The following is a 26,179-nucleotide window of genomic DNA, read 5'->3' as shown; positions in this document are numbered from 1 at the left end:
AATGCCACTGTGCAGTTTCAATGCACAGAAGCCAATGTTCTTCTAGCAGAAAACTCCTTTGATTGAAGTGACTGGGTATGATCACAGTAAATCTGGCTTAAAGTGTTGAACAAAAGGTTTCCTTCTCTTTCACACACAGGGGTGAATCCTATTTGTGGCACACAAGTGTATGTGCACACATATATGTCTGTATCTTATTATCTTAATATCTGACATACAGCACGACACAATCTTTCATCTTTCTCAGTGCTGAAAGAGAAATAATATTCTCTATTTCAATAGCAAAGCAATGGAAGGGCTTCTTTACTGATCCAAGTGGATGACTTATCATTTTAAGATACCCAAACAGTTCCTCAGGAAGTAATCTTTATTAATGCTTATTCAGAGTGGGGAGGGACACCTCCTGCAACTCCTAGCTTGCCCCAGCTGGCTTGGTTTGTTTGTTTTTGCTAAATATGTGTAAGATTGTACCCTTAGCACTTCAGCAGAACCCCTATCCCTCTTTCTCGAGTCATTCAAAAGCGTCTGTGTGTGGCTACAAAACCGTGGCTTCCAACAGGCACTACTCATTAATTTATTCTCCACATTATCCCCTATCCTACACTTGAAGAAAGGTCAATCTTCACTAAAGAGAATGCGCATTGAACAGCTTGAAGTCTTCTCTATGTAGTGGTTCTCATGTGCCATCAAGTCATCTCTAACTTAGGGCAACCCTCTGAATGAAAGCCCTTCAAAATAGCCTATCCATGGCATCCCCCCTTAGCTCTTCTAAATGCAAGGCAGTGGCTTTCTTTACAAAGACAATCAACCTCTTATTTGGTCTTCCTTTTCTTCTCCTGCCTTCGACTTTGCTTAGCAGGATGGTCTCCTCCATGGAGTTACTCGGCAGCAATGTGGTCAAAGTACTTGCACAACCAAATGTTCCCAATACAGACACCCAGACTTTAGGTGCTTCTCCTGCTCATATCTCAGGCGAGATGGTTCAAATGTCCATGCCAGCATAGTGTCCACTAGTGTGCCAAACTCTGGTGGGGAGCAGCGACACAGCCCAACTCCCCAGCGATCAAGCTGCAGATCTCTCTGGCCCCCACTCTACAGCCCCGGCAGCTACTGGGATGGAGTGGGAAACCACTCCACTATGGGGAAACCATAATGGGAAACCACTATGTGTTGACCCACATTCACTGAGCAAATGCCACTGAATTATTTGTCTCTCTGAACTTCACGTCCCACTGATGATTTGGACTACAATTCCCATCATCCAAATCCAGCATGATCCATGGTTAGGAATGCTGATGGTTGTAGTACAAACTTCAGGAGGGCTCCAAATGGCAGGAAGGCTAATGTATGGGATGGAAAGCTTGCCCCTGTAATGGCAAACCCAATTTGTAAACTACTGCTCCGAAAGGACAGAAAGCCTTCAATTTTCCTAGCCACTTTTTAAAATGAAAGTACCCCAATATATTCATTTGTTTCATAGATCCATGGCTGAAAGGGACTTGTTTTCTGTATTTTCAATTCCTTTTCCCCAGAGTTTGCACATTTGCAAGAGGCCAAATCGCTTTTCCATCTACCTCGAATTTAGCAGCAGCTTCTGAATTTCATTTTGCTACTGTAAATGAGTGTATTGATTTAAAGGAGAACACTTAAACTACTTGGACTTACAACCTTCTTCCTGCAGCACATGATGCTGAAACATTTTAGCAAAATGCATTTGCTAAAATGCATTTAGCATTAGTTAACTCAGCTTCCCCTCCCAAACTTCATTTCATTGTTAAAAAAACAGTTAGAGAAGCATAATATTCCTGTTTAATCTAGTCATATATTATGGTGGTGTGAGTAGTGTGAATTTGGAGGAAACGATGCATTTTACAGCTGATGAAAGGAGTAAGAAAGAAACCACGCTTGTTATCCAATGAAGGAACTGAAATACCCATGTGAACAGACAGTAGTCTGTCATAGCATGCATGCATGATGCAATTGAAAGTCTGGCAACTTTAGATTTCAAAAGTTCTAGTTCCTGGAAAAAGATGAGACAGAGCTAGAGACAGTAAGAAATGAAGGAGAATTTCTTTCTGTATGAATGTTTACATGAATTTTCTGAAAGTGCCTCTCCTGAGCCAAGGAGCAAACCAGAACACAGTTGTAGAATGCGGTTTATACTTTCCCAAAGTTGGAGATGCAATTCTTCACTGAAATGTGCACAAAAATGCACATCTTAAGGGAAACTGTGTGCAAAACTCTGTATGCTAGGAGAAAGTACACACAGTATGCACATCATAGTGACCATTGTAAATTTTAATGGAAGATTCCAAAATGGTGGGCACAAAAAGTTCAGAGAAAAAAGCATTCATTCATTCATTTTTGTGCATACAGTAATGCTGAATGAAAGGGTGTTTCAGTTCAGTGTTTGAGCAGAACTTACCCAGTTCATACCTCCTGGAGTGGCACATGGATCTAAAAGCAGCCTGGAGTTTCAATGCAAGGTCTCAATGCAAGTGTAAAAAACAGTGAAAGAAATGAGTATATTTGATAATTTGTATGCAAATATGTGTCCTCTTGAAAAAAGTACACTAACATGCTGTAATCAAAGAGAGGTTCATTCCAGAAATGTATATTTCAGAGATGTGTGCATCTGGGAGTATTCCTGCAAGAATAGGAATATCCAAGTCTGATACGGTCTCAATTCAGAATAAGCTTAGAAGAAGAATTCAGAGAAGCTCAACAAGACTGTTTTCTGATCAGTACACCTCACCTACAGAGTGGAAGTACGTAACCCACACACCAAATAAAAATCATGCCGCTGGCCATTATTCCTCCTATTCCTGCAACGATCTCCAAAAAGCTTGTGGCTGTTAAAAATGATTATTAAATTGCATTTACATCCTGCCTTGTTGCCTCTGGTGAGGAAAGCTCCACTTCTTCCTCACAACGTCCCTGTGAGGTAGGTTGTGCTGAGAGTCTGTGACTGGCCCAAAGTCACCCAGTGAGTTTCTTGGCTGAGAACTGCCATGCCCCAGCATGGATCTTTTGTTGTTTTTAACCCAGGCCCCCTTTTTAGCAACTGTCTCAAAGCCCAAAGACTAGCCAGACCAGTTTTGCTGTTCCTTGGCAATGGACAGGCCTAACTAATGCTCGCACATGGAGTGAAGGTCTGTGGCAGAACAAAGCAGACTCATCCCTCCATCAGTTCCTTTTCCATGGCAGCCAGAAACTGCAGATTGCAGTACTACAAGCGATCTGCGTTGAAAGTTGTATTTCTTCTCCTTGCTGTTTTGCGGATCTAAGTTTACAGCAGAAAGCCTCTGTGTGTGTGTGTGTGTCCCTGCATATTTCATTGTGTTTGGCTGGCAGCACTGTCTGAGGCACCCATGATTAAAGTACACTTCAGAAGTCACCGTAACCTAGCTATAAGGATGTGCAAAACATCCCTTTTTATTTTCACAGCAGTTTCTATGCCAGCAAGATGTGACCTCACACATTCTGGGCATTTATCTACAAGAGCTGATATGCAATCTTTGCAAAGGTCGGCTTTTCTTGGCTTTCAATACTCACAAAAGTTCTTCAATAGGTTCAGATATTACCTTGGCTTTATGCTGCCCTTGTTCATAATAACAGGGGTGCTGTTAGGTGTGGGGAGTGTGCAAGCCAAAACACATCAGTGGATTTTAATGTTCATTTCTACTCGAACTTGTCCTCTGCCTTTGGCTTGAACATGTCCCTCCCTTGACCCAGGATGTATGCAGCCACAACCTGCTTGTTATCTTATGTTTTATTTTGATATCTGATTGTCAGATGTCTTCCAGTGGAACTGGTTTAACCATTTGTGCTTTCTCAATTAAAGCACCATCTCTGAGCAGGGGACAAATGTATCATTCAGGCTTGTTCCGCATTAGTACTGCTAATGGAACAGTTTAGCGATGTGCTATTTTACAGAGTTCTTGCATTTTACCATATTTGTTCCACACAGAAAGTCAATGCTTCTGTTCCATATTAAACTGAGGCATGGCACAATGCAATGGATATTTGCCCAGAGGTAAGCCCCTTTGAATAAATTGGACTTAACTGAGCAATTTGCTTGCTCCTTTAATTACTCAGGATTTTGCACAAGTCACTGCTCTTTCCTTTTACATAATTTCTGGTTTCGTTTCCAAAACTCTCTTGTATCATGCCAATTTTGAATGTAATTCTTTATTTGCATTAGCCATACACCTTTGCATAGAATGTACAGGGCTGCAATCCCACTTAGTAGAAAGAAATCACCCCCTCTTGTCCGTGTCCGTCTCCGTCTCCTTCTCCGTGTCCGTCTCCTTCTTTGTCAAAGGGAATTCTGCCAAAGGAACATTGACTTGGGTTTTGTGGGAACTCCTTTCTAGAGAGGGGGAGCAGGGGCTGAGCAGCCAACTGAGGGATGTTCTACAAATGCATCTTGCACCCTTAGCACAAAGTGTCCTACAAGGCCTCTCCGTGATTTTATATATATATATGGATTCCTGTGCCCATGACCATGACCCCTCCTGACTCAGGAAATGTAGGCAGCTTGGGAGAACCTTGAGATGTGGTGATCTATATGCCTTCTTGCTTTACTTCAGGCTGATTGTTACTAACAGATGATTAGAACAGGACTGATACAGAATGCTCTGAGATTTGATTTCTGATTGCCTACCAGAGTTTTGACAACTATTAACAAGAAGGATATAAGACACTTGTAAATGCCCGTTTTTAATTTTGCATCTCCTTTGAAATCTGTTCCTCTCCCCACCTCTTTATTTAAGCATGCACTACCAATCCCCAAAGAACAATGTTTATTAAAGAGATCAGGTCTGGGGACAGATTGGGCAGCCTTGATTTGTGGGTTTGAGGAGGCGGGGGCTGGATTCAGGGCTGCTTGATCATCAGCTTCACATGTCCACATTTTCTTGTATTTCTTAGTTATGTGAGCTATTTGATTTCAGAAAAGCAAAATACAGGCAGTACCCGGGTTATGAATGAGTTCCATTCCTGAAAAAAATGGAAATTCATCTTTAAGTCAAATTTGTGTGCAAGTCAGATCACATATGGCTGGCTCTCCACATTTGTGGGGGTTAGAGGTGATAGAATATCAAAACAGATTATTTCCCCTGTGAAACTGGAATAGCTGCAAATGTCTCTACACTGCCACTACACCCACAGTCCCCAGTGCCTCCTCTTTGCAGCAAGAATGTGCCAGAGAGATTTCCCTCTCTGGATTGGCAGGGCACAGAGGCATGCTTTGGAGGCCCTCCCTCTCTGCCCTTTCCCTTCCTCTCTCTCTATGGTGATGTTTTGGAGGCCTCCCTCTCTCCTTTTTAACTACCTCTCTCTCTATGGTGATGGAGATCTTCTGCAGTATTTTTTAAAATTAATAGGCTTTATGGCAGTTTATTTATAAGTATGGGTTGTTTTTAACTCAGATATTTGTAACTCAGAGACTGCCTGAAAAGTTAAATAATTACATCCAGGTTCATGCATAGCTATCATTTATTCATCCAGAAGTAGCACACTTCAAAAGAGGATAGACCCTAGTTTGCATTGTTTTGTTTTTTATCCTTCCTAATCTGATCTAAATGCATTTCAAATTAGTTCATCTGTCATTATGAAGAACTTACACCTCTAAATGTAAAAGCACCTCCTCAATTTGTCTTACCTGTAAACCCTAAATATGCCTTCACCTTGCCTCTCTCAGCGAGGAGAAAAACCCCTCGGTTCCAACTTCACTATGTGCAATAAAATGGAAACATTTAATTGGATTGGCAACAAAGAGTGACTTCTCTTTGTTAGCAAGCTTGTGAAATAACAAGATGTTTCTTGGACTAAAGAGATAAGAAAGGTACCCATGTGTCACTTCGAATTAACTGCCACAGCACAAATACATTTCAGAGTTCAGATTAATTTGAACATGGCATCGACTGCTAATTAACTGAATGGTGGAAACAGAAGCTGTATTCTTTTTGAGGATTTGGAGACGTCAACTGAATTTCTGTGGAACTGGTTTGCACATCCATTGTCCGGAAGTTGCAGATGCATTGATGTCCTGTCCATGGCCTGTTGGCTGTGCACATGGAACTATATTCAGGCAGTGCCCATGACTGTCAGGGGCAGGCTTGAAACAATCCAGCAGTTGCTGGGGAGACTCCGGAGTACCCTGGTCCCAACACTTCCCCTGGGCATTTGCATGCAGGGACAGTGGTAGGGAGCAATCAACCAACATGTGAAACATCTCACAGTACTTCGGAGTGCCCCTCATTCTGCAGCAGTGCTGTGCAGCACTAGGGGAAGTTAAACTGGAGACCGCCATCTTGAATTTCCCACACTGACTTAGAATGTGGCTCAGCATTTACATTTCCCATAATGCCCAGGAGCAGTGTTTCCTTTTGTTCTGTGAGGCATTGTTGGAAATTTAAATATTATTTTATAGGTGTTCATTCTGCCACCAGGGGCATTTTGCCAAGGTCAACCACACACCTGGATCTGGTCCGACTAGGACCAAGAACCTCTTCTCTTCTGCTGTTCTGCTTCTTGGAAGGTTATCAAAAGAACAAAGAAAACTCAGTCCTACTGATCATGTTGCTTTTAGAACCTCAAGTGTGTAGACCAACAAAAAACGTCTCAACAAGTGACAATCACAAGTGCAAATGCATCAAATTTTCTTTTTGCCACGTGATATCACTCTGTACATCCCATCAGTCATCTCAGGGCAGGAGGAAGATATGTTTTTGTGGTGGGTGTGGAAGAGGGACATGGAATTCTTAAGAGACTCAGCTCTGAGATCCTGCAGTCTCAGAACTGGGACTGTGAAGGCTGAACTCTCTGGCTTCCTTCAAGGCTGGTGTCAAAGGAACCTTGATGCCTTGCACAAAAGCTCCAGGTTTGCCCCGCTACAGGATCTGAAGGTATGAGAACACTGCTGTCCACTTAGTGAATGCGTTCCATTTTGAAAACAAGAACAGATCATTCAGAACTCCAACATATATTTTGATTTAGTTTAAAGGGATTGGGGAACTGCCAGTGTGCACAAAAACATGTTCGAGTTCAATATGAACAGTACAATGACAATATAAAAAGCATTACAAAGATTAAGCAACAAAATTACATGCAGACAAGTCTTAAAACTTTAAAAAGTCTAAACCTTAACATCTACGAAAAAGTCTTTAAAGGCTCTAAAATGTCTGGGATTTTCCCCCCCAATGGAAGGCTCCTCCTGGTGTCAAAAGGAATACCAAGTAGGAAAAATCGAGTCAACCTCTCTAAGGGGGGCTTTCTACAGTGGGTTGCTATCACCAAGGACCCCTTTCTCTTGAAGCCAAGCACCTGCTTTCGCTCTAGTGCTGAAAGGGCTCCAACAAAGGCCCCCAGGAAACCTATGGAGGTGATGAGGCTTTAGGCAAGTGGACTCAAAGCGATGTAGGGCTTTGAAAGTTAACAGCAGCGCTTTGACTTGGTCTGAGAACTGGACTGGAAGCCGGTGAAGCTAACAAAGCACATGCATAATATGTTCAAAAACATTCTTTGGAGAAGTTCAGTTAAAGCGTGTATTAGAAGCAACCAACATTTGCGGCAGGTTTCAGCTCTTCAGCCAGTCTCGAGTTTTATTTTGTTAAAATAAATGAATACAGAAAGAAGAAAAGCATATGTAAAACAAAGCAAGCAAGAATAAACACCCAGTTCCAGTTCTACAACCAGGACATATGCACAAGGCCTATCTATAAACAAGTAAATGCTACTCTCTGCTGCTCTCCTTTCAGATGTCAGATTTATAGGAAAGCAAAATATTGTTCCCACTAAACCTTGACCTTAGGCTGTCTCCTGAATATAGATCACCTGCTCTCTGATTTGCTCCTTACCACTCAAGGTTAACCTCCTTCCTGGCTCGCTTCAGCAGAACCCCACACACCATTGTTTCCACAGCCACAGTTTCCTCCCAGAGAGTTGTGTTCCCACTGCGATCCCCTTTATTTGTTGCATTTTCCATTCAAATCAAAAGAATCCTTTGGACTGCAGAGTTCGTGTTGGTTTTGCAATTACTTGTGATCCAAAAAGGGAAAGGGAAAGGAGCTTTACCGGAAGGCCCCATTTTCCTATCTGTGTTTATACTGTAGCAAACTCTGTTTTCTTTCAGTGTGCTGCACCATCATCTAATTTAGGTGATACCTTCAATACAAGTAGGAAGAACAAAGAGAGGGCATGTGTGGCTAAGGAAAGGCAAAAAAGGACCGTGAGCTGCATGCTTTCTGCATGACTTTTACTTACTTACTTATTTATTTAGAAAACTTCTATGCCTCCCCATTCACCGAAGCCTCGGGGCGGCTCACAAAACATCAATTAAAATATAATACACTAAAAATATAAAATGAATTAACAATATAAAATAAGTTGCCCTCACCAAAGAATAAAATGAGCAAATAATATTAGCAATTAAAATGACGTTTGAATAAAAAGGTCTTCGCCTGGCGCCAAAAAACAAATAACGATGGTGCCAGGCGGACCTCTCTGGGGAGCGCATTCCATAGATTGGGTGCCACCGCTGAGAAAGCCCTCCTCCGAGTACCTACCCTCCTAATTTCCTTCACGGAGGGTTCCCGGAGAAGGGCTTCTCCCACAGATCTCAGGGGGCAGGTGGGTGTATATGGACGTAAGCGCTCGTTCAGGTAGCCAGGACCCAAGCCATTTAGGGCTTTATAGGTCATCACCAACACCTTGAATTGGGCCCGGACTTCAATGGGGAGCCAGTGAAGCTGATGGAGGACTGGAGTCATGTGACCATAACGCCCAGTCCCTGTCAGCAGCCTGGCAGCTCTATTTTGAACCAATTGAAGTATCCAGACCGTCTTCAAGGGTAGCCCCACATAGAGCGTGTTACAGAAGTCAAGGCGGGAAGTCACCAGCGTGTGTGTCACTGTCACCAGGCAGTCGTACTCCAGGTAGGGGCGCAGCTGATGGATCAGCCGAAGCTGAAGGAAGGCGCTCCTCGCCACTGCAGTCACCTGAGCTTCCAATGAAAGCTCTGGGTTGAGGAGCACTCCCAAGCTGTGGACCTTGTCCCTAAGAGGGAGTGCAACCCCATTCAGGACTAGGTTCAATTCACCCTCTCCGATCCGCCAACCAACAGGACCTCCGTCTTGTCTGGATTGAGCTTCAGTTTATTGGCCCTCATCCAGCCCATTACCTCGGCCAGGCACCGGTTCAGCACAGCCACTGCCTCACCTGGATTGGTGGAAAACGAGAGGTAGAGCTGGGTATCATCAGTGTACTGATGATTCCGCAGCCCACACCTCCTGATGACCTCTCCCAGCGGTTTCATGTAGATGTTAAACAGCAAAGGGGACAAAATGGACCCCTGCGGTACTCCATGGCATAGCTGTCATGGCGCAGAGCCATAGTCCCCGAGCACCACCTTCTGGAATCGTTCATTGAGATAGGAGCGGAACCACTGCAAAGCAGTGCCTCCGACCCCCAATCCCGCTAGCCTATCCAGAAGGATACCGTGGTCAATGATATCTAAAGCCGCTGAGAGGTCCAGAAGAATCAACAGGGACACACTCCCCCTGTCCTTCTCCCTGCACAGGTCATCATACAGGGTGACCAAGGCAGATTCGGTACCGTACCCGGGTCTGAAGCCGGACTGAAATGGGTCCGGATAATCAGTTTCATCCAAGAGAGCTTGGAGTTGTCCTGCCACCACCTGCTCCAACACCTTGCCCAGAAATGGGATGTTGGCCACTGGTCTATAATCAGTGGCCATCTCTGGATCCAGTGACGCTTTCTTCAGGACCGGTCGGACTACCGCTTCCTTTAAAGGGGCAGGTACCCGACCCTCCCTCAGAGAGGCATTAACCACTTCCAAGATCCAGATCCCAATCCCGTGCTTGGAATTATTTATTAACCAAGACGGGCAAGGGTCCAATAGGCAAGTGGTGGGACGTACTCGTCCAAGCACCTTGTCCACATCATCAGGCCGCAATAACTGAAATTCATCCATTAATTTTGGACCAGACGGCAGCATTGGTGTCTCCCCAGAAACCTCTGAGTCACTAGTAGCGTCTAGCTCGTGATGAATCTGAGCGATTTTCTCCCTGAAATGCTTGGCAAAGTCGTCACAGCGGGCCTTTGAGGGTGGAACCAGATCTTTCTTAGGACCTGGATGAACCAGGCCTTGCACCACTCGAAAAAGCTCCGCCGATCGGCATTTTGAGGAGGCAATGGAAATGGAAAAGAAATTCTTTTGCGCCGCCCTCACCGCCACAGCATAGGCCCAATAATGGGCTCTCAAGTGTGTTCGGTCAGATTCATCCCGTGATCTCCTCCACCTACGCTCTAGCCATCTCCCAGCCTGCTTCATCGCCCGCAATTCAGGTGTATACCAGGGGGAAGAGTGGGCTCTGCCCGGCGGGTCAACAGCCCTGGTCATCTCCCTGTTCCACAGTTTGACCAGGGCCTCGATAGGAGCACCAGTCTTGTCAGCCGGAAACTCCCCCAGGGCCTTCAGGAATCCATCCGGATCCATCCGGCTCCGGGGGCGGACCCACACAATCGGGTCTGCACCCTTACAGAGGGAGAGGCCGCTCTCGAGCACAAACCTCACCAGGAAGTGATCTGACCATGACAGGGGGGTCAAACATAAATTCCTCACCCTCAGACCACCCTCTTCCTGCCCCATCGAGAAAACCAGGTCCAGAGTGTGTCCACATTCATGAGTTGGGCTGGTGACATGTTGAGACAGCCCCATGGCCGTCATGGAGGCCATGAAGTCCTGAGCCACCCCAGTCAGACCAGTCTCGGCATGGAGATTGAAGTCCCCCAGGACCAACATCCTGGGGGTCCTCAACACCAGGTCCGAGACGATCTCCGTCAGCTCAGGCAGGGAGACTGTTGGGCAGAAGGGTGCACGGTACACCAACAGAATCCCCAATCTGTCTCGGTCGCCCAACACCAAGTAGAGGCACTCCAGCCCTGGTCTCGAAGGGACCGGAAGTCCCATGAGAGAGATGGAGGCTCGGTAAACCAAAGCGACCCCCCTCCCCTCCGCTCCAGGCATGGACGGTGCTGAACCAGATACCCGGGTGGGCACATTTGAGAGAGGGCGACATCCCCCCCTCTCCCGCCCAGGTTTCCGTTATGCAGGCCAGGTCGGCCCCCTCATCCACAATCAAGTCATGGATGAGGGAAGATTTATTGTGGACCGACCTGGCATTGAGCAGCAGCACCGTCAGGCCCGAGGGACAGTTGACAAGACTACCTGGAACCCACCGCTGTTACGTCCATTGCCCATGACCACCCCAATGGCGGTGCCCCCGCGCTCCCCAGGAAACACAAACATTGAGATGCATAGATGAAAAAACTACCAAGTTCAAACTTAGATAGGAATATAGTACATTTTCAATACAACTACACCACACAGTACATTTAAATATATGTGCAGTGTGTGGAAAAGGGCTGTAACCAGCTGACAGCCTTAAGTGGTGATGGCTGTCAGTTTCATTATCTTTAAACTGGAATTGGACTGAACAGCACTTTAAATACAGGATGGTTGTCTGCCTTTTTGAGAGAGGGGAGGCAGTATTAGGGGGTAAAAGGATGACAGTGGTGGGAAGTGGCGAGGAATAAGTCAGTGGTGTGTTCCCTCATACTTCTAATCCATGAGAAATTTCATGTCCTATTGCTGTAGGATAAATTTCTTGCTGAGCAAGGGGATTGGAGAAGGTGTGCCGCTGGTTTTGTCTCACCGTTCTTCTGAGGATTCACACCAAGTGTATCTTGATTCAAATCTATTCTTACAATACCCTGTGAGGTAGACTAGAAAGACAGGTATTGCTTTCTCAAGGCCGTCCATTATGCTTTCTGGCTGACTGGGATTTCAGCTTGCATTTCCCATAAATAAGTGAGCAATCTACTTAGTGCTGGCTGTAATACAAGCCATCCAGTCATCCTCTACTTCAAACGCTTCTCTATAAGACCATTTAGAGCTTTGATGGCTAAACCAAATTGTCTTGCTACAGAAATACAGATAGATATTTCTGTCTGTCTTTCATTATTATTTTATAATGTGTGTTTTAATTAAGATTATTTTATATGGATTTTAACTTGTTTTATCTATGTTGTAAGCCGCCCCGAGGCTTTGGCGAATGGGGCGGCATAAAAATGTTTTAATAAATAAATAAATAAATAAATAAATAAATAAATGCCATTCTTTGTTAAAATATTTGACTAATACCTTTTCCACCTGTTTGTTCACCTATATACTGAGGCCAACCAAATATCTCACTCCCAGGCTGCTTTTCTTCTTTCTTCCTCTGGAATAAAAATCTCTCTGTGCTCTTCTGCAAAACTACTCGTAAGAAAACAGTTTTCGCAAGGGATGGGCCTAGGGGTTCAGAACCATCTCTACAGTGAAAACAGGAGAATCCTTGGCAAAATGTGCATGTTCAAGGATTCACACTGGGAAGAGATGCAGATTTCCTCCACCTGGGGTCCAAACCAAATCTTCTGCGAATCACCACATGGCCATGAACCCTACTTCTGACCCCACCCTTTCCCACAGTCTCCCAATTGTTTGATGTTTTTCCTGCTTTTGTAGGGGATTTTTCCCACCCTACAATGGGCAGAAATGTTTCTCCTAAGCTTCAAGCTAAACCATATGCCGGTACTTTGTTTTGAGGGCCTAGCCACATTGTCATCAACCCTGCCTCATCTGGCCTCTGGTCCTATTGATCACTGGAATGCCAAGAAGGAGCCCTTCCTTTGACGGAGTCCTCACATGCCCCCCTTTCCCATGAACAAAGAGGGCCACTCTCTCCTGCAGGCAAAAACAGAGCATTCTAAATTTGGAGGTGCCGTCCTGCTAAGGGCAACACCTGCTCTCCATCCTGGCACTGGGCAAGCCAGCTCACACCACCAGGACTCTCAGTGGAGGACCAACAGCATCCCATGATATATATCCTTACCATGGTATATGTCATATTACCATGTAATTATAGATACTTCACCACCAAATGCATAATAATCAGAAGAATATAAATACAATACATGACAGCCTCCAGAATTTAAAACCGTAAACTGCCCATAAAGCAAATAAATAACTTAATAATAGTAAGCATTATTACGACCATTAATTATTATTGTTATTGTTTTTATCATTATTGTGTTAAATACAACAGACACCACAGCAGATTAAGACTTCGTATGTTCGTTGTTTCGCGTTCCTAACAAATACTGGGACTATGTTCCAAAATAGTTTCGTCGACAGCACGCTTCTGCTTTAGAGGAAAAGAGACTTTAATTTCTTGCTTTGGCTTTTGCCATCTTTCTTCACCTCTGTGGGTTGTGTGTGTGTGTGTGTGTGGGATGGGGGTGGCGGTGTTTTGCTTTGTTTTGATGGATGAATCACAAGTGTTCGTTTCTTGATGAAACCTGCACCTCATTGTCCTCCACCGCCTTGCTGTCATCATCAGAATAAATGGGGAGGGTGCCATGATGAGGCTTGCTGACAGGGCAGGCGTCGAACATCCCCGAGCCGCCAATGAGATGCAGCTCATTGGATGGGCTTTGCAAGAGCTCTCGATATATTGAGTTTGACGCTTTTGCTACAGCACAGAGCTCCATCACAGAAGAAGCAGCTTTGCCTCTTGAATACAAATCTTTCCTTCCATGCCCTCACAGACCCAGGTAAACCTATTGTCACATTTTTCCTGGTGAATTTAAGCATTCTGTATTGAGGAGAGTCATGCAGTTTGGACACTGGGCTGTATACATTTGGGACTCTGTGTGTGTGTGAGGCATTGATAGTTTCTAAGCTTCAGTACTGACTTTGAGCTAGTGTACTTTCACCCAATGTCCAGTCCCTGATCTCCATTTCAGCTAGGAAAGGATGGATCGGTCTATTTATATTCTGTATCAGTTTTGCAAATGTTCATTCACACACACTTTCTGCACACTTCTGCATTTATCTGCAAAACCTATTTTTTAAAAAATCAGCTCAAAAATCATATTTGAACACACACACACAAACATATTTTTTGCACAAACCATGCATTTTGAAACTTATTTTCTTTACAAAGAAAATGAATTGCATCCGAAAATAGAGATTGTATTAAGCATTTAGGTACATTGCTTGAACTGAATCTCTTGATGGTTGATGTGTAATGTCCAAACTCACCAAGATTCTTTGAACATCAGCTTGTGCTCACCTCCTCCTGTGTTGTGCTTACAATTGTGATCAAGCATAAAAGCTTGAAAAAAATGCCCAAACATGCGCAAATCGCTGAAGTACAAATTTCTCCCATCGAGATGTGCAAATTTAGTTCCACTTGCCCTAATGTGCATTAACACAAATGCTCTAAATTTCAAGATCTGCTAATCTGCAGTGGTTAATGCAGATTAACACATTTTTTAAATGTGCAGAGATTCAGAGGGGGAACATTTGATCATCTATGAGCATTTTTGGTGGATGCATTCTCTGGGTCATGCTCAGTTTTGGGAATGCAAACAGGACTTGGTCTTATGTTTTGTGAGTCCAAATGAAATTTGCATATACCTCTAGCCATGAACTGCTTCTCAGAACTGCAAAATCAGAAGGATCAATGTGTTCAAATTTTGAATTTTAGTCTGGGGGGTGCACATCAGATCATTGTGTTGTGAACTACCTAGAGAGTTTTAGGTGTTGTGCACTACTTGGTGAGTCCAGATATGAGCTGGATCACCTGTACCTATGATAATCAACTTCCCTGACCCACCTCCATGGCAACTCCTCCAAACCACTGAAAATGATACAGAAGGAGACAGTAAATCCTCCTTGAATGGGACATGGAGGGAAGGAAACCTCCAACATCATTTTGAGTGATATGATCTTTCACTCATGGAAGACAGATTGTGGATTCAATTAAAAAAAATGAGGCAGTTTATGAAGTGGGTACTCTGTGTATAATTTGTATAGTCACTCCCTGTCAAAGCATGTAGTTACCTCTGCATCATAAAAGGATGTAACTTTGTCTCTATGTGTTTTTTCTCTTTCCAATTGTTACCAACCAGGGAAACTTAGAAGCTCTCCTCTCCAGAAAATTGCATTGGGATCCCATTTACCTGTCAGGTCTAATACCCTTTCATGTGGCAATTCTGTATGCACTTCACTAACAGTGAATCTTTGCTACAGCTCCGACCACTACAGTCATCTCCACGACAGGCCATGATTCCAGGGCTGATGAAAGTTCAGAATCCAAAGGCATCCAGGAAGAGTGGCAGTTCCCCATCCACTACCCAATCCCTTTAACAGCCATTGAAACTTGGCTATTAATCACTTGACCACCCCTGTTTTTTGACCAATAAAAATTAGCAATTCAGTAACACTGATCTGAGATCAATGGCTTGTAGAGTGCAGCTGTACTTGACCCTGTTCACACTTACATAAGTGAGCAGCATGGAACTTACATTCAAGGAAACAGGCATGGGATTGTACTGTAATGATACAACCCTATGCCAATTTGAAAGGAAAACTCCCAGTATGTCCTAGCTGTGGGTCTTTCCTCTGTCTAAACTTGCATAGGGTTGCACTGTAAGTCACCCACAGTCAGTAGTTACAGAATATAGAGGATTTATTCTCTCTCTCTCTCTCTCTCTCTCTCTCTCCCCCTATCTCTCTAGCATCATTTATTTGTTTATTTATTTTCTGATTTATATCCTGCCTTTTTCCTACAAAGGGCTCAAGGCAGCTTACATCTCCTCCTCCATCTTATCCCCACAACATCAATCCTGTGAGGTAGGTTGGGCTGAGAGTCTGTGACTGGCCCAAAGTCACCCAGTTGGCTCTATGGCCGAGCGGGGACTAGAACCCAGATCATCTGAGTCCCAGTCCCATGCTCTTAACCACTGCGCCACAATGGCTCTCATTCTCTCATGTATTTATTCTCTCACACTTAACCAAGCATCCATCAGAACCTGTAATAATTCTGGGGAAAGCCAAGAACTCAATGAACACAGAAGGATCAGTGTATTCCAATCCTGAAGGCCTTAAAGATCTGTGGATATCAATGTCCTGCTAAACTGTCTGCTTGAATCGACCATACTAACTGAAGAATGAGCATTCAACATGATTTTCCTTCTAAGCAGCAGATTTATGAGCTCTGCCACTTTCTCCTATTCCTTCTGCTCACTTGATCCTCTGTCAGGACCCCAGCCATTACCAAAGTATTTGACTTTTTTCAAATGCTGTCCCTCTATTGTATATAATAAGCCCCCTGAATATTTCACATCCCAGATCCTCAAAGTGCTCTCACTTTCCAATCAATGATAACTCATCTCCTGGCTTCTGGACTGCTAGGCTTTGTATTCTGGCACAGAGGTCTGTCAGAGTTGAGAAATGTTGTGTGTTTGGCAGGCAGGAGGCCTCTCGTAATGGGTCTGTGTTAGAGAAAGTGATAAAAGAAAACCAACTGGACATTTTTAAAAGTGGAAGCAAAAAAATAATCTGGGAATTGCATTCTTTAACTCCTTGTGACAGTGTGAGAATTCAACACAAAGAGTTTCCAAGAGGTTGTTTTTTGTTTTGGTTTTTTTGGGGGGTTTTTTGTGGGGTGGGGCAGCCTGGTCTATTTCTGTGCCTCAGAGGGCTGTGGCACTCCCTGCAATTCAAAGGGCTGACTTCTATTTTGAGAAGGTCTCAGGGGCCTCATTCCTATGGGGCTGGAGGCCAACAGGGCAAGGGCAAAACACCAAAAATGGCTTATATTTTGCTTGAAGCTCTTACACTCTTAGAGGCCTTCCAGTCTCTTTGAGTAGCAGAGTGGGAAACTACAGAAATCAGGAAATCACCAAATGATCAGGGGTTGGGAGGGGCAGGAAAAAGGTTTGTGGCCTGAGGTTTTACACCCCAGCTTTAACCAAGTTTGATCAGCCAATAGATGAAGCTTTTTGCTCCATGGAAAAGCAGATCATCAGCCTTTCCCATGAAGGTCCGCTAACTGGGCAGCAGAAAGAAAAGCACAGGAGGACGGGCTGTTCAAAAGGTGCCCTTGTATCTATGCCAATGCTCACAGTGTGGTGGTGGGGGTATCATCATTAGCTGCTGGTGAATCTGGATTAGGATCAGAGAAAGCAGGAATGAAAATTGGCAGAAGACACATCAATAACTTAGGATATGCAGATGATTCCATATTAGTGGCGGAAGGCAGCAATGACTTGAAACAACTCCTGGTAAAAGTGGAAAAAGAAAGTGCAAAAGCAGGACTGCAGCTGAATTTAAAGAAAACAAAAAGCTGAACAGAAGAATTCCAGAACTTTACTGCTAACCATAAAGACACTGAAATTGTGAAAGATTTTGCATTGTCAATTCAGAAAAGACTGAGACTTGGAAGGGCAGTAATGAAGGATTTAGAAAAGGTCATTATCCAGAAAGGTTCACTTTCATCTACTGAGTGAAGCATGAAACTGTGTGTGATTTAAATTCTCATTGTCCAAGTACAATGACAAGTTTAGGAATGTACAAACATTCATAGTGCTCTCCCATTCACGCTCTTGTTCAGCATTAAGAAGACTAAAAATCAGATTATATGCAAAGAATGGGTTGGTGCATCCCTATTTTTGCCATAGTGGAGCCAATTCTGGGAGCAAGGAGAGATGCAGTCCTTCTACAGCAATAACTAACTTCAGTCCCATTGATTTCAATGGACCTACTCTAAGTATGACTACATGTGCCTCAGACCCACTGAATTCTGTGCGGCTGTTCAGTCTATGAATATACACTATTCTGACAATATATTCCATGCTAGTTTTCTCAAAAGTATATTCCATTACATTCAACAAGGGGTTTCCATATGAAGTGGATTTAGGATTACAGGTTAAAAATGCTTGGACTACAACACTTGTAAGCATGTTGTCTGCTGGTCTCAGTGGAATTCTAGTTTCTTACAAAGCCAAAGTGTAGTGTAAGAGCAGCAATTTCACATGGCTGAAAAATAATTGAATAGAGACTGGCATCCATTGCTTCAGCATTGCATGGAGTGACATTTTAGAACGCTCTGCTTACAAAGAAACCGTTAAGATTTTTTTTTAAATAAACTGCAGATAAAAGCTTTAGGAGCAGTCAACATTCACATTTTTAAATGCAACTTCAAGCCCTTTCTGAAAATTTAAGGAATAAAAATGTTTAAATACGTTTTCCCCTTTTCATACATACCTTTGTGTTTTTGCTCTTGTGTTGCCAGCACCTTTGTGCTGATGTTTGGCTTTGTTGAAAGATGGTAAAAAATCAAAGAAATATGGTAAATTAAACAAATATGGTTTGCCTACTTTCTTGGTGGGAATGTCAATGGCCTCCTGAAATTCTTTACCCAAATTGTAGGCAAAGGAGTAGTTCTCCTTAAGGTATAGCAAATACACTAGCAGCCTGGCACCATTTTGCTTTCCCACAATGCTCCAGACCTAGCCTGATTCCAGTGCATGCTGGGATGGAAAAAGGCTGCCACTACACACTGAAAGGCAGAGAATTTCCAGAGGCTATTTTGTAAACTTGTCCTCTTTTAAAACAAAACAAAACAAAACAAAACACAGTGCAGCACTCTGCTGAGAAATATTTGTTCAATTTTAGTCCAGATCTTCATAGCTGCTACTCCCCTCTCCAATTAGTACAGCTTACTAGCTAAGTTGCCCTGTGGGTATCAGGCAACGCTGTTACCTGACTGGAGTTTGAGCTCAATTATGTACATTTTAATTGATGTATTAATCAATTAAATCTGTGCATTTGCATATTAATGAAACTAGTTCTAAAGGGGAAAACATTATTTTTAGATTATGATTAGGGATGTGCAAATCAGCAAAAATCATGCTTGTTGAAGTTTTCTGAATTACTTCTTGAAACTCATTCCAAATTGATGCTTTTTATATGAAAATTTGTACATACGTTTATGTATTTTTCTGACCTCATGCATCAGTTGTGCATATGTTAAAATGTATGCACCCTTCTTCTCTTGACTAAAGCTTATTTCTATTTGTGTGCTTTTTTCAAAATATGCATTTTTCACTGGCATTTCTCAAAAGCACACAATTTGTGTGCACTTTTCAAATGTATGCACGCTATTCAGGCACATTTGGAGTTGGAGTCCATGCATCACATTGCAAGTTCAACAGTAAGTGGCTTCAAAAATAGATTATGACTGGGTCCATGTTTGGCCTCGAAGGTGTAAACTGATAAATTCAGATCTAAAATGAACTGAAATCAATTCTCCATACATCTATTTTGCACCACCTCAGAACAGGCATTCTAACTTGCAGAGACAGGAAATAAGATGATTCTTCTAACCGTTTCTATTAAAAACATACCAACAAGACAGAGCAACCAGATTGAAAAAAAAAATCAAGCTTCTTGAGACCGCCAAACCTGGCCAGTGCGTCAAACCAAGATCTCTCAGATGAAAGCATTTAACCCACTTGGACTGGAATCCAGGAATCTGCCCGTTCTGCTGGAGAGAGGTTTACCTTGCATAACAGAACACCATGATTGTAGCAACCATAGCATTCTTTATGCAAGAAACTCAATTTCCGAATAAGGAATAAAATGAATCTGTAATATCCTTTGAAAGTAAATAATTCCTTTATATCTTTGAGAGCTCATTCCGTGTATGAATGTTTTTGTGCTTGCAACTCCGTCTTGGGAAGTATAGTTTGGAATAGCATAGCAGGTCATAACGTCATGCTTATCACATCATGTACACCTTCCTGATTGGTTCTTTCCCATGACCTTTCTAGCTAATGGTACACAGCCTACATGGCTGTTTCCTTGAACACAATTGTTTTGTAGAAAGAGCTCCATTGCCAAACTTTAAAGTGTCATCATCACATGCCCCTTGGAAAGAAAATATTTAATCAAACAAACTCGAAGCGTGCAAAGGAATGCTATAAAAGGTAAAAGGTAAAGGTTTCCCCTTGACGTTACGTCCAGTCATGCCTGACTCTAGGGGGCGGTGCTCATCTCCGTTTCCTGGCCAAGGGAGCCGGCGTCTGTCCACAGACAGTCTCCATGGTCATGTGGCCGGCATGACTAAACACCGAAGTGCACGGAACGCTGTTCCCTGCCCACCGAAGTGGTACCCTTTTATCTACTTGCATTTGCATGCTTTCAAACTGCAAGGTTGGCAGGAGCTGGGGCGGAGCAACGGGAACTCACCCCGTTGTGCGGATTTGAACTATCGACCTTTCAATCAACCAGCCCAGCAGCACAGCGGTTTAAACCACTGCGCCAAATGCATGCTCTGAATCTTGCAAACTATGTTGGGCTGAATAACCAATGAATAAAACAGTGATCCAAAGCTTGCTATGAAAACTTCAAGAATTGTGAATGTATAAGCTTTTTCTGACTGGTCAGCTGACTAATCATGAAAATCAGCATCATTGCTAAATAATCTGTATACTGTTTCTAATATTCTATTTGAATTAGTTATGCAATGACCATCCTTTGCATGGATGTATAGTTCTCTAAGTTTAATTTTTAACAATAACAGTAACAACTGTAACTAATACCTCTCAAGTTCTCTGTCCTGTTTAGGAAGAAATTGCTGAATTTTGGTAAACCTGAAAAAAACCATACTTTCTACCTTCCCTGCCTAGGGAAAAATATCAAGAATTTTGAGGGAATTGGGTACACTTTCAAATAGTCTAGCAAAAAACGTAGAAATCACCTCTAGCTCTTTGATTTATCTCCCCGCATTTCTCTCCAGTTATTTACTCTTTCCAAGGTGGCAGACTTCAGTATGCAAAGCCTCTGATAACTATTTTATTGGCTAATTTCTTTGCTCACTAAAGTGCACTTCCAAGAGAAAGCAACAGTAGACTAATTTGTCAGCTTGTAGGAATCCATCACAAGCTTGTATTCCCCACCACCCCCACCACCCACCACTCAGAGATTGATGGACTCAGACTGTTGTTTACTAAGAAGCAGAGTAAGCAGTCATGTTGGGGCAAGAGGGACCAAACTCTACAGATATAAATCAAAATTAAAGCCATTCCAAGGATGAAAGCTGCACGCCAGCAATTCTATGATCTCCAGTCCTGTGGCTGGTGCATAATGCATACATAATCTTTGTGTTGTCTTTGTAATGCGGCAGTAGAAAAGACACTCCAGAGGGAGAGATTTTGGTGGATCACAACTCCTGGTGTGGATGGCTACTGAATACTAAAGAGAAAAAAGCCACAACCCACGTGTTGCATAGCTAATTTATCAATTTTAATAGGGCTAATCTGAAATACAAAGAAATGCAGGTACATTTTTACAAAGAGGAAACTGTCACCCATCTGCATCAGTTAAATTCAATGGGGATTTAAAAAAAAACATGGCCATATAGCCGTTAAAGTTTTATCCAACCACAGCCAGACCGTTGAGTGCTTCGCCCTTAAACGTCTGGTCTTGAATTTCTGCATAGATGTGATGCTGAATTGGGATTCCATCTTTTTTTGTGACAGTTTCCTGACAAAGCCTTGTTGGGAAAATGAGTGTGTGTGATGTCAAAGACATTCCATTCCCCAAATGAAGACAGTTGTGAACTTTGATAAATTATTATTTAATCATGAGCTGGGATGACATTCTCACCTGTCCTAGCCTTAAACCAGTAGCAGGAGACCAAGAGTGGCAGAAGGAGAGGATTATTCTAGCAAAGCCTGAGAATTCCCTTTGACCACGAAACCAGAACTCCACACATACCATAAATGAGGGAAGTACAGATGTTATAAAGTCAGTTCTATCTACATGGTAGGTATTGTTGGGAAGGTTCTGTTCCAATCTTGTACACTCATTGACGGAAGTTGCTGTTGTGCAAATGCATTTATAAGCCAATATTCACCATTCTGAACCAAGTAAATCCCCTCAATGCACAAATCCTCCCCAAAATGTGGATTTTAACCATTCAGCCTATGGAGAACTGCATTTTGTATATTCTTGTATTTTTATGAATTTTGCCTAAAATTCTGGAAAATGTAAAACAAAATGCCCCACAAGTCCATGCAATCTGTGCAACTTGGGAAAAGCCCGTCCACTGTGGGATCTGTAGGTTGGCCTTAGGACTTAGACATCTTAGAAACCTGAGCTCGTGTGAGTTGGTAGTGGATCTCTCCGATCTCCCTTCCATCAATCAGAGGACAGTTGAGGCTGAGTGCCAAGATTTTCCAGAGCCATGGAAACAGTTTCCAAGAGCCGGTTCTGATGTTTCAGAATTTAAAATTGGGTGCTTTTTCAAATGAAATGCTTTGATGTATTTTGCTTGGCTTGCTAGCTGAGGAGATGCTGTTTTAATTTGTATTTTACTCTGTGATTATTTATTTATTTATTAATTTATTAAAACATTTCTATGCCGCCCCTTGCCAAGGCCTCGGGGCGGCTTACAACATCGAATACAAAATACATTAAAACAATGACAATTAAAATATATACAGTAAAATAAAATAAGCCGCCCTGGCCGAATACAATTCAATAAGATTAACATTTAAAATGCTGCATAAATAAAAAGGTCTTCGCCTGGCGCCGAAAAACAAAGATTATATGGTTTTTATTTTGGATGTCGGTTTTGGTTTCTTTCTAGGATGACACAGGTCAGCATACCTCTATAGGCCAGCTCATCCAATCTTCTCATTCCAGGCCAGAAGTGTTTCTGCTCATTTTCGATAGCCCCTGAAAGTCTGATGTGCAAACAGTGAGCACTGATCGCAGAAAGGAATTTGATAGGACTGACTGCTAACTGGTAGTCACTGTTGGATGGTGTCCAAGGTCTGTAAAAGATCCTTGCACAGATATGCATGGATATCAGGACCCAGCTTTTTCAGTTCCAATTATTCTTAGAGAGCTTGACATGCATACGGTCATACATGGAGAGCAGGAGGCTATTTTCACATATGGAATCAGGCACACTTGATTCTCTTCTCCTCTGAACTTCAGATACTATCTGCAGGGAACTGTTTTTTGGAACTGCTTCCTCTTCTTTATACCCTTGTCTACCAAGTCTAGCTGTATCAGTCTGTTTTCAGCCCGTAGCTTTTTCACAGGCATATACCAGTATGTTCAGTCTGTTCCTTTTCCCTGTTGAGTTTTAAGAAGACAGAATGCCCAGAAATCCATATTTAAATATGCAAAAAGTAAACTAATACTTAAAGTATACATTAAATACACACATGAAATTCACATTTCTTCATGTATACTCCCTGAAGTACCCATTTCTGCTAGTATTTTTAAATTATACTTTTTGTGCTTTGTGAGGGTTTTTTTTTTTCTATTTGTTTCCTTGCTTGTTTACATTTGTTTGATTTTGGCTAACAACTATGTCAGAACATTTGAGAAGGATGAAAATCGAGGATAACCAAGGATGTTATCATATGTCCACTTATCTCAGTGAAACTTATTTCTAACTAAATGTATATAGTTTTAATCATACATGAGCCCAAAAGATGGAGATTAGAACAGCTGATAGCAGAATGTGCAAGCATCTTTTACTTACATTATTTAGGGATAACATCCCATTATTTAGAGATGTTCATACAAGAAAACCTTGCTATCATAGAAGTTATCCAAATTCCACCGCAAATTTGGTGGCTTCTTTCATTTCAAGTCTGTATCAGTTTGTGATCTTCATTCATTTTTTTCACATGAAAATGTGTGCATATTGTTGTGCTTATTTTCTCCAATCTCTGCACCTATTGTGGGCATCTGTGAAATGCATTCATTCTTTTCCTATGTGTTAAAATGTGTGTACAATGTTCCATTTTATTTGTGCATTTATTTATTGGACAAGCTTGGGAATGAACAGACTTTGCATTTGATCACTGTTCACATTTGAGTTTTGTTCAATCTGGGAGGTGAGAACTGGGTAAATCCTGATAAAAGTGAACCAAAATGGATTTTTTATCCATTCCTACTCTTATGCCCCCCTTTGTCAATAAAGAGAATACATGGGGGGAGCCCAGTGCTTTCATTTCCTCTGCAGCAGCATTATCCCCCCACCCAAAAAATAAATAAATAAATAAATCCTTGGTCATTCCTTTGTCCATATGGTTTTCCTACCTATTAAGGTCATCACTGAGGATTCTGATCTAGAAGTTTTGTAGTGGGAAGAGAATTCTTCATAGCCAGCACGACTTCCCACAATAGGGTCTATACAGCCCTCCTGAACTTTAGGAAAGTCTTCTCTACTTGGCTTTCCTATACCTCTTGTTCATGCTTCGCTGGTATCTGACCTCTGCTTGCTCTTCCGTTCAGCTTGGCTTCTGACCTTACCATCCCTTGCTGCATCTGACCCTTGCTTTTCCTGATTTTGCCTTTACCTCTGGCTGATTGCATTTTGTCAAGACCTCCAACTATTCCATTAACCCTGGTCTTTGTACTCCAGCCATCGATGCCTGCCACTTACATCCAGGAGTTGCTGAATGTGCATTGAAAAAAATCATTTTAAAAATGAAAAAAAGGGGGAAAAACATTTTTTCTATGAATATAAAACAAGAAACTCACATACTGGTATGGCCACTAGTTGGGTCAAGCTTTGAGGTAGAAATCAGAAAACTTCAATTTGCGAAGGTAAGAGTGACCAATAACAAATGTAATACTCAATGTGTCATCCAATTTCTTTGCAGCCTTTCCATTCACTTAATATCAATCTTTGGTATTTATTATTTATTTAAAACATTTTTATGCCACCCCCATTGCAACAAAACAAGAATATAACAAATTATACAATAAAAATATTAAAACCCGGTGCATCTCAGCTTAAAAGATTTAAAATCCTGTAAATAACCAATAAATTAACAATTAAAATAAGTTTCAAATAAAAAGGTCTTAGCCTGGGGCCAAAAAACAAATAACGACGGCACCAGGCAGACCTCTCTGGGGAGCGCATTCCATAGATGGGGCGCCACAGCAGAGAAAGCCCTCCTCTGGGTACCCACCCTCCTAATATCATTCACAGAGGGTTCCCGAAGAAGGGCATCTGTTGCTGATCTCAAGGGACGGGAGGGCATATATGGATGCAAGTGTTCCTTTAGATATATGGACGCAAGCATTACTTTAGATAGGTATGAGCAAGATTATCTGATGAAATTATTACTCATCATCCAAACAGATCATGCCTTAGTGTTCCATGCATATTAGGAGGTTTTTGTATATAAGAACTCTTCCAACACCCAATGGGTGATTATTACTGTAGTTATATTGTTGGGCCATGCTATGGTTTTAAAGGGGTAGAACCAGCAGTAAGTTATTTTATTTTTCTGCAAGTATCCTGCACATTATCAGAAAACTGCATTTCTGATGCAATAGTGTAATAATACACTATTAGTGTAATAGTATAATAATAATAATAATAATTACTATTAGTGTAATAGAGTGATGATGATGATGATGATGATGATGATGATGATGATGATGATGATAGCCCCCACAGTGTAGGCAAGTGATAAGATGTCATCCTTCATTCCCAGGTTTGCAGGGCTGTGGTCCCCACATTCCAGTGCTTCTCAAGGGGTAATTGCCTGATATATGCCTTCTCTATATTTCTCTGGAATATGTTATGCTCAGGTATTATTCCTGACAACTAAGTAAACAGGAATCTGGCTGCATCAATCCTTTCCACCAATTCTACCATCCCACTAAAATGAACAGCAGCTCTGTGGCTGCCACGTCCCGAAGACTACATAGGATGCTGTAGCTCCTGATTAGTTTTTTCCAGCCCTCCAGTTTTGCAACCCCAGTTCCACTGCTTCATTAGCTGTGTCGCAGCAAGTTTGGCACCAGCTCCGTTTTTCGTCCAGGCAGTTGTAGCACTTCAGCCCCTTGGTCTCAGCAGTTTTGTATCTGCAAATCTATGATTTGTGAAGACTCCTTTTGCTGCCTGAGGTGCTTGTCATGCAAGTGTGGGCTCTTCTTCCCTTTTGTCAATGAGGCCTGTGTCTGCAGGTGCATTTTCGCACTAAAACGGGATGCAAAATCCTGTTTTTCATTCATTCATTCTGTTATTCTGCGGTTGACCCTCAGATCTACCCACAGGGTGTTCATTTTATGACTTTTGCAGGTGTGCTGTTATGCCTTTTTAGCATTTTGCAGTGTTGCTGCACTGCTCAGGACTGAGGCAGCCATCTTGATGACAAGCCAAATCACCCCTCCCCCATGATCTCAATTCTGACAGTTGGATCTAATTATTGAATTAAT

Source organism: Varanus komodoensis, unplaced genomic scaffold (genome assembly GCF_004798865.1).
Source record: "Varanus komodoensis strain SLA01 unplaced genomic scaffold, ASM479886v1 scaffold72, whole genome shotgun sequence".
In the NCBI taxonomy this organism is placed as follows: domain Eukaryota; kingdom Metazoa; phylum Chordata; class Lepidosauria; order Squamata; family Varanidae; genus Varanus; species Varanus komodoensis.
The sequence above is the reverse complement of the archived record's forward strand: the minus strand, read 5'-3'. Positions refer to the sequence as shown.